The 13,717-nt window shown below is 38.8% G+C and overlaps 1 pseudogene; it reads left to right on the plus strand.

The window, feature by feature from the left end:
* The first annotated feature begins 5,218 nt into the window (after nucleotides 1-5,218).
* Nucleotides 5,219-13,717, plus strand: part of LOC103350272 (cyclin-dependent kinase 17 pseudogene) — a 133,891-nt pseudogene continuing 125,392 nt past the window's right edge.

A 13,717-nucleotide genomic window follows, 5' to 3' on the forward strand; every position in this document is an offset into this window, starting at 1 on the left:
ACTGTTTTCCCATAGCAGAGAGCTGAATTAGAAGTGGAGCTGCTGGGTCTTGAACCAGCACCCATATGGGATGCCAGCGCTTCAGACCAGGGCATTAACCTGCTGCACCACAGTGCTAGACCGCAAAGTCACACTTTTACATTAATGAGAATTAAATTCATTCCTTAAGGCTGGCACTGTGGCTCAATAGACTAATTCTTGGCCATGCGGCGCCGGCACCCCGGGTTCTAGTCCCAGTTGGGGTGCCGGATTCTGTCCCGGTTGCCCCTCTTCCAGGCCAGCTCTCTGCTATGGCCCAGGAGTGCAGTGAGGAGGGCCCAATCCTGGGGCCTTACACCTGCATGGGAGACCAGGAGAAGCACTTGACTCCTGGCTTCGGATCAGTGTGATGCGCCGGCCGCAGTGTGCCGACGCAGCGGCCATTGGAGGGTGAACCAACGGCAAAAAGGAAGACCTTTCTCTCTGTCTCTCTCTCTCACTGTCCACTCTGCCTGTCAAAAAAAAAAAAAAATTTATTTCTTTAAGTCCAGCTCATTTTCTGGGTCTTCTTCAAAAACCTTGCATTCTCTATCTTGTCAGGATTAATTTCTCCCATTCTGACATTTTTCATATATAAACCTTTTTTTTTCTCTTTAAATTTTCAAGCACTGACTCATATATCAGTTCTTTTATTTTTTTATAGACACACAGAGAGACAGAGAGAAAGGTCTTCCTTCTGTTGGTTCACTCCTCAAATGGCTGCTATGGCCGGTGCTGTGCCGACCAAAGCCAGGAGCCAGGTGCTTTTTCCTGGTCTCCCATGCAAGTGCAGGAGCCCAAGCACTTGGGCCATCCTCCAGTGCCTTCCTGGGCCACATCAGAGGCTGGACTGGAAGAGGAGCAACTGGGACTAGAACTGGGACCCATATGGGATGCCGGAACTGCAGGCAGAGGATTAACCAAGTGAGTCATGGCACCAACCCCCATATATAAAACTTAATTAACTGTGAACTGAAACTGATCACTTGGACTAGTGAGATGGCATTGGTAAATGCCACCTTGATGGGATTGAATTGCAATCCCCTAGTACGTTTCTAACTCTACCATTTGTGGCAAGTCCAAGTGAGCATGTGCTGAACTGTACATCTCCTCCCTCTCTTATTCCCACTCATATTTAACAAGGATCACTTTTCAGTTAAATTTAAAAACCTAAGAGTAATTGTTTGTTAATTACAGAGTTCAACCAAAAGTATTAAGTAGACCAAAAAATATACTAAAAGGGATAAAGTATTAAGTTGTTCATTGACAGTCAGGACAAGGGCTGATCAAGTCATTGTTTCTCATAGTGTCCATTTCACTTCAACAGGTTTCCTTTTTGGTGCACAGTTAGTTGTCACCAATCAGGGAGAACATATGATATTTGTCCTTTGGGAATGGCTTATTTCACTCAGCATGATGTTTTCCAGATTCCTCCATTTGGTTGTAAATGACTAGATTTCATTGCTTTTTACTGCTTATAGTATTCTATAGAGTACATGTCCCATAATTTCTTTATCCAGTCTACTGTTGATGGGCATTTAGGTTGATTCCAGGCCTTAGCTATTGAGAATTGAGCTGCAATAAGCACTGATGTGCAGACAGCTCTTTTATTTGCTAATTTAATTTCCTTTGGGTAAATTCCAAGGAGTGGGATGGCTGGGTTGTATGGTAGGGTTATATTTAGGTTTCTGAGGAATCTCCAGACTGACTTCCACAGTGGTTTCACCAGTTTGCATTCCCACCAACAGTGGGTTAGTTTCCCTTTTCCCCCACATCTTCACCAGCATCTATTGTTGGTAGATTTCTGAATGTGAGCCATTCTAAGCGGGGTGAGTTGAAACCTCATTGTGGTTTTGATTTGCATTTCCCTGATTGCTAGTGATCCTGAACATTTTTTCATGTGTGTGTTGGCCATTTGGATTTCCTCTTTTGAAAAATATCTATTGAGGTCCTTGGGCCATCTCTTAAGTGGGTTGTTTGTTTTGATGTTGTGGAGTTCTTGATCTCTTTGTAGATTCTGGTTATTAATCCTTTATTTGTTGCATAGTTTGCAAATCATAATGAAAGTATTAAGAGTCAAAGGGATCACATAAACAAGACTAGTGTCTGCTAATATTAACTGATAGAATTAAAAAGGAGAGAACGATCCAACAAGGGAATCGGGATACACAGCAAACTCATAGAATGGCAGATATCCTAAACAGCAGTCTGGCCTCAGAATCAACCCTTAAGGCATTTGTATCTGGTTTAAAAACCCATGAGAGTATTTCAGGCATGGAAAGCCAAGACACTCTGGCAAAAAAACAAAAACAAAAACAAAAACAAAAACAAAAAACATAAATGAAAGGTCTCTGCCAGTGAGATCTCAGTGGAAAGAATGGGCCATCAAAGAAGGAGGTGCCTTTCTCTGAAGGGAGGAGAGAACTTCCACTTTGACTATGACCTTGTCTAAATAAGATCAGAGTAGGCAAACTCAAAATGCTTCAGTAGCCTTGGCAACTCATTACAAGAGCATAGGGTGATTACTGACATCATAAATAAGAGTGTCAATTGTTAAATCAACAACAGGAGTCACTGTGCACTTATTCCCCATGTAGGATCTCTGTCCTTAATGTGTTGTACTATGTAAATTAATGCTATAACTAGTACGCAAACAGTACTTTACACTTTGTGTGTCTATGTGGGTGCAAACTGTTAAATCTTTATTTAATATATACTAAATTGATCTTATGTATATAAATATAATTGAAAATGAATCTTCATGTGAATGGGATGGGAGAGGGAGCAGGAGATGTGAGGGTTGCGGGTGGGAGGGAAGTTATGGGGGGGGAAGCCACTGTATTCCATAAGCTGTACTTTGGAAATTTATATTTATTAAATAAAAGTTAAAAAAACTTATTAAGATATTAGAGATTAATTAATTATTAAAGGTAATGTTAATTTATTATTATCCTTTTCATAGTTTTTTCTTAATGCCATTTGAGTTGCTTTTACATGTATTTGCATTTGGCACCCTCATTGCACTGTGAGCCTTTTGTGGTCATATCTTCATCACTTCTACCAAGAGACAGTTATTATTTTGCATTCCGGGTCCACTGGGTTCCTTCAGCAAGTGGAGCATATTCTTATATCTGGACTTTTCTACTTGTTATTCCCACCTTATGGAAGTCTAGCCTCCCAGATAAACAATTAGATTAGATTAGATATTATTATCAATTAATTTAGGTCTCTTAAATGCCATTTCATCAAAAAGTGGTTTCTTACCCCTATTTCATGTTAGCTGCCTATTTCTGTTTAGGTACAATCAAGAAGGACTAGAAGTTTTAAGACATTGTTGAAATAGAAAGTAGAGAATATCAGGAAAGGAGTCTTGAGGTAACGGGAGTGATTTTGGGAAAGGCACCTCAGAGCACAGGGATGGAAGTGGAGGGAAAGACAATGACAGGGTTATTTCTTGATGAGCTATGCTTGCAGCAGCTGGGTTATTGTCCATTTCTTTCCCTATAGTTGGCTGAATAGAGAGCAGCTGGGGTCTTTTCCCTCAGGTTTAAAGGAGGAGATGTGTACATTGAAACTGGGGAGTGCAGATTGTCCCATGTGGGTTGATAACTCCAGCAGGGATGAGTGGTACCCAAACTCCAAAGGCAAGTTAGTAGCTCACACTTCCAGTCATTTTTCATGAGTACCACAATCAGTCCCGGAGGAAATGTCAACACAAACATGGAAAGATAGCCCAGCATTTCTGATTGTTGAAGAAAAATAGATACCACAATAGAGAAAATCAAATGAAAGATCAATATTACAAAAACAGAAAAAGAAATAATATGTATGAGGCTATCATAAATACCGGCGCCGTGGCTCATTAGGCTAATCCTCCGCCTTGCGGCGCCGGCACACCGGGTTCTAGTCCCGGTCGGGGCGCCGGATTCTGTCCCGGTTGCCCCTCTTCCAGGCCAGCTCTCTGCTGTGGCCAGGGAGTGCAGTGGAGGATGGCCCAAGTGCTTGGGCCCTGCACCCCATGGGAGACCAGGATAAGTACCTGGCTCCTGCCTTCGGATCAGCGTGGTGCGCTGGCCGCAGCGCACTGGCTGCAGTGGCCATTGGAGGGTGAACCAACGGCAAAGGAAGACCTTTCTCTCTATATATCTCTCTCTCACTATCCACTCTGCCTGTCAAAATAAATAAATAAATAAATAAATAAATAAATAAATTGTGAGATATAATAGAGAGAATTTCTCAGGATAGTATGTGTAATTTAAAATCTAGATGTACTGGAAATGACAATGCTGATTATCTAAGGGGAAAAAAAAGCACAATGACTTGAGGAATCAAATTCAACAGAATTATAAGCATAACAATTGAGCCAAAAAATTTCCCCACTTGAGGTAAGTTATTTGAAAACTGTAAACAAAATTTTCTTTTTTTTTCACAAAGTCTTTTCTTGTTTCTGGGCTGCTTAACTTTCAACTCTTTCATTGCATTAGAAAGAAGGCAAACTTTGACTAGAACAAGGAATTCATTCAGCTTTGCGTTTCAAAATAAAGATTATAAAGTCCAAGAGTAAGACTTACTTTTTCTCCCTATTTGATTTTTTTCACTCATTTTTCATTTGACCAGAATACCTAAAAGTACATTTTGAAGAATACCACATAGGTGATGCTTCCACAGTCCTGGTGTATTGGAGAATGTTTCTACTGCCAATACAAGTAAATCACAATCTGGATGAATAAAGGTCTTTAACTGTACCCTTTTTGCTCAGATTTTGACATTGCTCCAATGTTTCTTAAGAGAAATCTGATGATAGCCTATATGCTTTTTCCTATATAGTAAATCTAGTTCTTGTAGCTAAATCCTTTCTAGATGAGAATTCTGGCTGAGAGCCCCAGCAGGAGGCAGGCTGCCCCCAGTACAGAGAACGAAAGTCACATTCTTTGTCCCCATTCCCCGATGAGAGCACCCAGCAACCAGAGGGGAGAAGGTGCCATCTTGACACAAGTGGAGGCTGCGGCAGCTCTCAGACACACAACCAGATTTTAGCAGAGAGCAAAACATGGATTTCCCATTGCCCTGAAGTCTGGCTGGGAGGGTTGACAGGAGACTGGGTACCTAGGACTGTGAGGTTTCTGTATCCTCTCAACTCAACACGGGCTCTGCGGCTCAAGCTGCCAAGGCAGAGCACCCACTGGCAGCTGGCTCTGGAATGACTGTGCTCCCTCTGTGGATGGGACAGGCTCATGGTGTGGAGAAGGGGTCCTCTATAAACTGTGACTGTGGGAACCCTGTGAGTGCACAACAGGATGTGGGGTGTAGCTGGATCTTGCAGCAGTCAGTATATCTGGTGTCACACCCCCAGAGCTCCCTGACTGATGTGGGTCATGGCACAGGAGTCTATGCTCTCACTGAGAACTGCACAGATCCTTTGTGTGGTTCATGCACCAACACGGGTGAAGGCTGTACCCACTGGGGATTAACCCTGGGCATTGAGCACCTTGGAAGAGAGGAGATAAGGTTAGAATTATGCCAACACGTGTGCTCATACCCTCCCCTCTACTGACAATAGAGGCCATCTACCAAGCAGAACTGAGGTGTCACCCTGGATTCTCGCTCCACCCTGAGCACTGACCAGAGCTTCCTGGCCACACCCAGCACACCCCTCTGGGTACTCACCGTAGGAACAAATACTCCACCAAGATACAGAGGCATAGGTCAAAGATAAAATTTAACAGTGGAGAACACCAACAAATATTTCCACAAATGCCTAAAAATAAATGCAGAAATATAAGAAACAAGAACAAGGAAGACAACATGACTCCCCCAAAGGAACACAACAACACTTCAATATTTGAATGTGAAGATGAAGAGATTGATGAAATGCCTGAAAAGGAATTCAAAAGAATTATCATAGGATTACTCAGAAGCAATGAGAAGCAAATCCATGAGTTAAAGAAATCCACACATGACACGGATGAAAAGATTTAGTGGAAATGCAGATTTATATCATATTTCATTTAAGAAAGTTTTCTCTCATTTATATTCTGAATTTTTTGTTTCTCTATTAGACCAGCTATCTTTTCAAGGAATGTCAATTATCTTTGTATTGAATATCTGCTGTCTTTCTTAGATATTGCCTTTATGAAAAATGGTTTCCAGTGTGTTATTTGTAATTTTTCTGAGTTTCAACTCTTTGTAATTGGTTTGGTCTTATGAAAACTTGCCTGTGTCCTTTCTTTCCGGCTTGTGTGAGTTCTCCGCTATCATTATTGCTCTATCTAATTTACTTGTTAGCCTTTATTGTATTTTAATTTATTTAATTTATTTCATTGTCATGTCTTCTATTCCATAAAATCCTCTTTGTCCACCAAAATTTTCCTGAAGTACATTTTCTTTCTGTTTACTTAAGTTTAACTAGGGAAAATTCAACTTATTTATTTATTATTAAAGATTTATCTATTTTGTTTCTTTGAAAACCAGAGCAATAAAGAAATAGGTATGGGGAAGAGAAAGAGAGAGAGAGAGATCTCCCATCAGCTGATTTACTCTCCATACAGATTTGACAGCCAGGGTTTGGCAAGGTCAAATCCAGGACTCCAACATGGGTGGCAGCAGCCCAAGGAATTGGGACATCTTCAGCTGCTTTTACAGGTACACTAACAGGAAGCTGGGTTAGATGCTGAGCTGCCAGGACTCAAACAAGCCCTCCAAAAAAGGATGCTGACATTGTAAGCTGAGGGATAACCTGCTGTACCACATCACCACAATATCAGCCTGTCAAATTCAATTTAAATTCACTTGTTAAAAAAATATTACAGGTAGAATTTCCTCGACTCTCCTTTATGTTCATCTGTGAAGTCAATGAACTTATATTTATTTAATTTCAACTATGTGCCAGACATTAACTTTGGCTCTGGAGTTAAAAAGATTAAAAAAGCAGACAATTGGTCATCCTTCAAGGAGATTATCTTTTAATGTGGGAATTAAGACAATAAGATGGATACATGGGGAAATTTTAAATGTCAACAAGCAATATGGAGGAGACAGCAGGTAGAAATAAAGTGCAACTATTTAGCTAGTATTAGGTAAGGCTTTCTTGAGGATTCTATAAAATAATGTTATAAATTCAATATTTATCACCATACCCCAGTTAGAATAGCACACATACAGAAATCTACCAAAAACATGCTGGTGAGGATGTAGGGAAAAAGGGACTCTAACCGACTTTTGATGGGAATGCAAATTGGTAAAGCTACTATGGAAGTTATTCTGGAGATTCCTCAGAAACCTAAATACAACCCAACCATACAACCCAGCCATCCCACTCCTTGGAATTTACCCAAAGGAAATTAAATTGGCAAACAAAAAGCTGTCTGCACCTCAAGGTTTATTGCAGCTCAATTCACAACAGCTAAGGCCTGGAATCAACCTAAATGCCCATCAACAGTAGACTGGATAAAGAAATTATGGGACATGTACTCTATAGAATGCTATAAGCAGTAAAAAGCAATGAAATCTAGTCATTTACAACCAAATGGAGGAATCTGGAAAACATCATGCTGAGTGAAATAAGCCATTCCCAAAGGGACAAATATCATATGTTCTCCCTGATTGGTGACAACTAACCGTGCACCAAAAAGGAAACCTGTTGAAGTGAAATGGACACTATGAGAAACAATGACTTGATCAGCCCTTGTCCTGACTGTTGATGAACAATTTCATACTTTATCCCTTTTAGTATTTTTTTTTTTTGCTCTACTTAATACTTTTGGTTGAACTCTGTAATTAACAATTATTCTTAGGTGTTTAAATTTAACTGAAAAGTGATCTCTGTTAAATATAAGAGCAGGAATAAGAGAGGGAGGAGATGTACAATTTGGGACATGCTCACTTGGACTTGCCCCAAACGGTAGAGTTAGAAATGTGCTAGGGGATTTCAATTCAATCCCATCAAGGTAGCATGTACCAATGCCATCTCACTAGTCCAAGTGATCAATTTCAGTTCAAAATTGATCATAATGATAAGATTAAGAGTCAAAGAGATCACATAAACAAGACTAGTGTCTGCTAATACTATCTGAAAGAATTAAAAAGGAGAGAATGATCCAACATGGGAATCGGGATACACAGCAGACTCATAGAATGGCAGATATCCTAAACAGCACTCTGGCCTCAGAATCAGCCCTTAAGGCATTCAGATCTGGCTGAAGAGCCCATGAGAATATTTCAGGCATGGAAAGCCAAGACACTCTGGAAAAAAAAAGACCTAAATGAAAGATCTCTGTGAGTGAGATCCCAGAGGAAAGAACGGGCCATCAAAGAAGGAGGTACCTTTCTCTGAAGGGAGGAAAGAACTTCCACTTTGACTACGACCTTGTCTAAATAAGATCAGAGTTTGTGAACTCAAAATGCTTCAGTAGCCTTGGCAACCCATGACAAGAGCCTAGGGGGATTACTGACGTCATAAATAACAGTGTCAAATTGTTAAGTCAACAACAGGAGTCACTGTGCACTTATTCCCCATGTAGGATCTCTTCCTTAATGTGTTGTACAATGTGAATTCATGCTATAACTAGCACTCAAACAGTACTTTACACTTTGTGTGTCTGTGTGGGTGTAAACTGTTGAAATCTTTATTTAATATATACTAAATTGATCTTATGTATATAAAGATAATTGAAAATAAATCTTGATGTGAATGGGATTTGAGAGGGACCTATAACAAAACTGAGAAAAGTAAAATAAGAAAATATATTAATAACTAGTTTTACAATTAAACTAGCAGTATTACTACACAAATGGGAATCATTAAAAGATAATAAGGGGGATTTGAGTGTTTGGAGTGGTGGTTTAACTTACAATTGGCATGCCCACAATCCATATCACAGTGCCTTTGTTTGACTCCCAGCTCCACTCCCAATTCCAGCTTCTTGCTAAAGTGCACCCTAGTAGGCAGGAGGTTATGGCTCAAATAGCTGAGTCTCTGCCACCCCTGTGGGAATCTCCTATTAAGTTCCTGATTCCTGACTTCAACTTTGCCCAGCCCATGATGTTGTGGGCAATTGCAGAGTAAACAAGCATGTAGGGGTCCTCTTTCTCTCTCTAAATTTACCTGTAAGCTTAATGTTATTACACCTTTAAAAAGACTAATAAATTCCAAGGAGTGGTATGGCTGGGTTGTATGGTAGGGTTATATTCAGGTTTCTGAGGAATCTCCAGACTGACTTCCATAGTGGCTTAACCAGTTGGCATTCCCACCAACAGTGGGTTAGTGTCCCTTTTTCCCCCACATCCTCTCCAGCATCTATTGTTGGTAGATTTCTGAATGTGAGCCATTCTAACTGGGGTAAGGTGAAACCTCATTGTGGTTTTGATTTGCATTTCCCTGATTGCTAGTGATCTTGAGCATTTTTTCATGTGTCTGTTGGCCATTTGGATTTCCTCTTTTGAAAAATGTCTGTTGAGGTCCTTGGCCCATCTCTTAAGTGGGTTGTTTGTTTTGATGTTGTGGAGTTCTTGATTTCTTTGTAGATTCTGGTTATCAACCCTTCATCTGTTGCATAGTTTGCAAATATTTTTTCCCATTCTGTCGGGTGCCTCTTCACTTTCCTGACTGTATCTTTTGAAGTACAGAAACTTCTCCAGGACACTGCTGATGCTGTCCTTATTATTTTAGGTCCAAGATTTTCCAATTATCAATTGAAGGCCCTGAGAGAAAAGGGGTACTCCTTTTCTGGTAGAACCAGAAGCCCCAGCATCCCAATTTGAGCTTCTCTACTCTTGAACATCCTTTAAGGTAACACTGTCATGTTTATCTTGTTAACCCAATCAATAGCTACTACTTGTCCTTCAAGGATCCTCATAAATAAATCTCTCAGCTGAGGTATATATGGACTTCTTTATGTATTGTCCAAGCCTTGTTCACACTTTGTTGTGTTTTTTTTTTCGGTCATGAGGCATTAAACATATTATATATGTTTATATTATCATGTTTCCACTTAGGCTGAGATTCTTAGTGGTTTTAGTCTTATTTATCTTCATATCTCTAATGACTGGCAAATAGAGAATGTCTGGTCAAAGTGTGTTGCATGTGCAAAATAATCCTTGCTACTAAAAGGCTTTACAGTTCTACAAAATACCTTACTATCTCACTTGCTTTCTCAATAATTTCTCCACTCCTGCATTAATTCTGAGAATTAGAGTGTTTTATTCTGATTTTGTAAATAAGAGACCTGAAGATAACATTTGTTAAGTATGTTAATTTTCACAAAATTTGCAATGATGTCTGGTTTTCTAATCAGAGGCAATACAATTTCATATTGTGGAAGACAAATATATTGGAATTTTATGGTTTTTCAAAAAAGAAATAGGTGGAAAGAATTATTATATAAATTAGCTTATTCATATTATTTGAAGGCATCCTTGACTTCTTTGTGGACAATGAGATCTATGGCAAATTGAGCTAATACCACCATAGCAAAATTGTTTTTCTGTTCCCAACACAGTAGAATTAAAAATAGAAGTGTTCTTCTGATAGAAAAAAGAAATGATGTTTTCATTAATGTTATGTTGCTTTGCCTAAGATATGTCAATAGAATGTCACCAAACAAAATTAAAAAAATATATTTCATTTTTATCCATTATTGAAATCTCCCATCTGAATTGTAGTAAAGAGTGGGATGAATAAAAATACCTGAATGGTTAGTGTCCTGAAATATGAGAAATCAGAGTCAAATCATTTTCTTTGATGAAAGTGCACTAAAATTGAATTGTTGATTTCAGGTGACATTTTCAGTGATTTGGGCTCATCCAGATTAACTGAACTTTTATCCTCAATCTGGATGCTTGGCATAGACTAAGAAGTGTGAATGACGTTTAGTTATGATGAGCTCAAAGCAATGATATAAGGAATTTAAAAAAATCCTTTTTGAGCAACATTTATCTAAAACAAATATAAACCAATATATAATATATAAGACTGTAGGTCTAAATGTTCCAGCAATAATCAAACTTAATTCTATTTGTAATGGATCAGAGAACCCTAGATGAAAGCCAAGTAAATCTTTGAATAAAGATAAAAACATTAGGGTAGTTTTAACATTTTCAATTAAATTTCTTCAAAATACACATTTTCACCTGTTAAGTCACAATAATACCTCTAAATGATGCTTGAAGGTAACTATCCTGAAGCACATAGTAGGTGTTTGTATAGTTTTTAAATGATTGATTAAGTTTAAGGTAAAAAATTATTAAACATTTTTTACTGTGTGTAGTTTACTTTCATCTAAATGACTTTTATGATCACGTAACTTTTAAAACTCAACTTGTTCCTGATTTATTTTTTACCTTTCTTTTAAAATCCTGTTCACTTGTCATTAAAGCTTATATCCAAGCTTTGTTCCAAGGTTGTTCTGTAATTTTCCTGCTTAACATCTAAATATTAATCTAATGTTTTGTTTATAAGAATTTTATCACCACATCATCATTTAATTCAGTTTCTCATCTTCTGTCACCCAGAGCATCACATTTTTTTCTCATTTTGTCACCAAAAATCATATTCCCCATCCAACAAACCAATAAAATTGCTTCCAACAGTGGATCCATGTGTCCTAATAGCACTGAAATCTTACAGAGCTTTTTCACCTACGTTCACAAAATGATATGTATAAAAATGGAACATCCTTGGCAAAATTTATCCCTCAGACAAATAACAGGAATTCCCTGTGAATTAAAAAACAAAGCACCAAGCCTTAGAAGTAACTCAATTAAGTTATATATATACACACTCACATATGAGGGGACATCAAAAAGCTTATGGAATGGAATTATTTTTGATGTGAAAGTATTTTAAGTCCAAATTTTTGGCAGATCTCCAAGAAATTTATGGAAAACAGTGTATTGTGAAAAAATTGCATCGATTCTATTTCCATGAACTTTTCAGGTATTTTACACACACACACACACATGTTATATATATATTATATATACATATATACATATACATATGCATATACATATACATATATAATAATAGTATTGCAAATTGATTCCCAAAAGACAGAATGGACAGCAAAGTGTAGCTTAGTGACTCAGAATGATAACTCGTGACCTTGACATTTGTATGTCCTTTCTTTGATATCAGAACTTTTTCATTAAAATCTTTACTTGGTGTACCACATACAGTTTTTGAATTCTTATACTGGTTCTCAGAGGGTAGCTAGTTTTATTTCTCTCAGGAAGCAACAGCATGTAGTACAGTAAATATGCTGGCTCTGAGTCCTGCAGAATCTAATCAATGCCTAGTGATGGAACAAAGACATAAGTCTCAGCCCTTCTCCCTCATTGCCCAAAAGATAGATAAGCACTGGAATTTATTCCTTGGCCTTGAGTCTCAATTGGGTCTCACACCCTATTGCTTTCTTAGCCCACCCCCTAAAGCCACCTGAAAGACCAATTGCTGGAATACCTGAAAGATCAGTTTTAGGAATTCCCCTCTGCCTGCTATCCCCACCACCAACCCCATCGCTAGCTCTCCTCAAATATAAAAAGGCCCAGCCCCCAACACCATGTGTTATGTCAATGTACATGCGGGCAGTTGGTCACCCACCTCTATGAATTGATTTTCTCTGAATAAATTTGGTCTGGCTGTAAATTTGTACACTGCTTCCTCTCTATTTTGTGCCTCTTTTCCTAACACCGAGTTCCTTCACTGTCCACTGTCTGAACAATTAGCTTTTGATTTGACTCATATAGGTTTCTTCTGTATCCTCTACCTTCCCTTAATGCCACAGAGAAGTGAGGCAGCTGGTTTTGAAGAACAAAAGCTGTGTAGAATCCAAAAACAATGGTCTATCATATGAAAAACCAACAGGATCCAAAATGTATCAGGTAGCAATTATTATCTTTCTACTTCAACCCACTCATGATACAGAAACCATTGAGTCTCTACCTAGAAACTGGTTTGCTGTTTGGAACAATTGTCCTGTAAACAACACTGTTAAGGTGTTGGTAGAGACAAAGATACAAAAAGCAAAGAAAGAAAGAAGAAGGAGAAGAGGGAGGAGGAGGAGGGAAGGAGAAAGAAAGAAAGAAAGAAAGAAAGAAAGAAAGAAAGAAAGAAAGAAAGAAAGAAAGAAAGAAAGAAAGAGGAAGGAAGGAAGGAAGGAAGGAAGGAAGGAAGGAAGGAAGGAAGGAAGGAAGGAAGGAAGGAAGGAAGGGGAAAGAAAACACAATACATTTGGATTTAATAAAGGTTTGAATTCCAGATCTTAGATTCCACACATGTTTTCATGGTTATCTAAAATATTTGAACTTGGGGGCCGGCGCCGTAGCTCACTTGGTTAATCCTCTGCCTGCGGCACCGGCATCCCATATGGGTGCTGGTTTCTATTCCTGGTTGCTCATCTTACAGTCCAGCTCTCTGCTGTGGTCCAGGAGTGCAGTGGAGGATGGCCCAAGTGCTTGGGCCCCTGCACCCACATGGGAGACCAGGGAGAAGCACCTGGCTCCTGGCTTCGGATCAGCGCAGCACTGGCTGTGGTGGCCATTTGGGGAGTGAACCAACAGAAGGAAGACCTTTCTCTCTGTCTCTCTCTCTCTCACTGTCTTTAACTCTACCTGTCAAATAAAATAAAATAAAATAAAATAAAATAAAATAAAATATTTGGTCTTGATTTTTTCTGCCTATACTGTCAGGCTTATAAGAACT

This window comes from Oryctolagus cuniculus, chromosome 7 (genome assembly GCF_964237555.1).
Source record: "Oryctolagus cuniculus chromosome 7, mOryCun1.1, whole genome shotgun sequence".
In the NCBI taxonomy this organism is placed as follows: Eukaryota; Metazoa; Chordata; class Mammalia; order Lagomorpha; family Leporidae; genus Oryctolagus; species Oryctolagus cuniculus.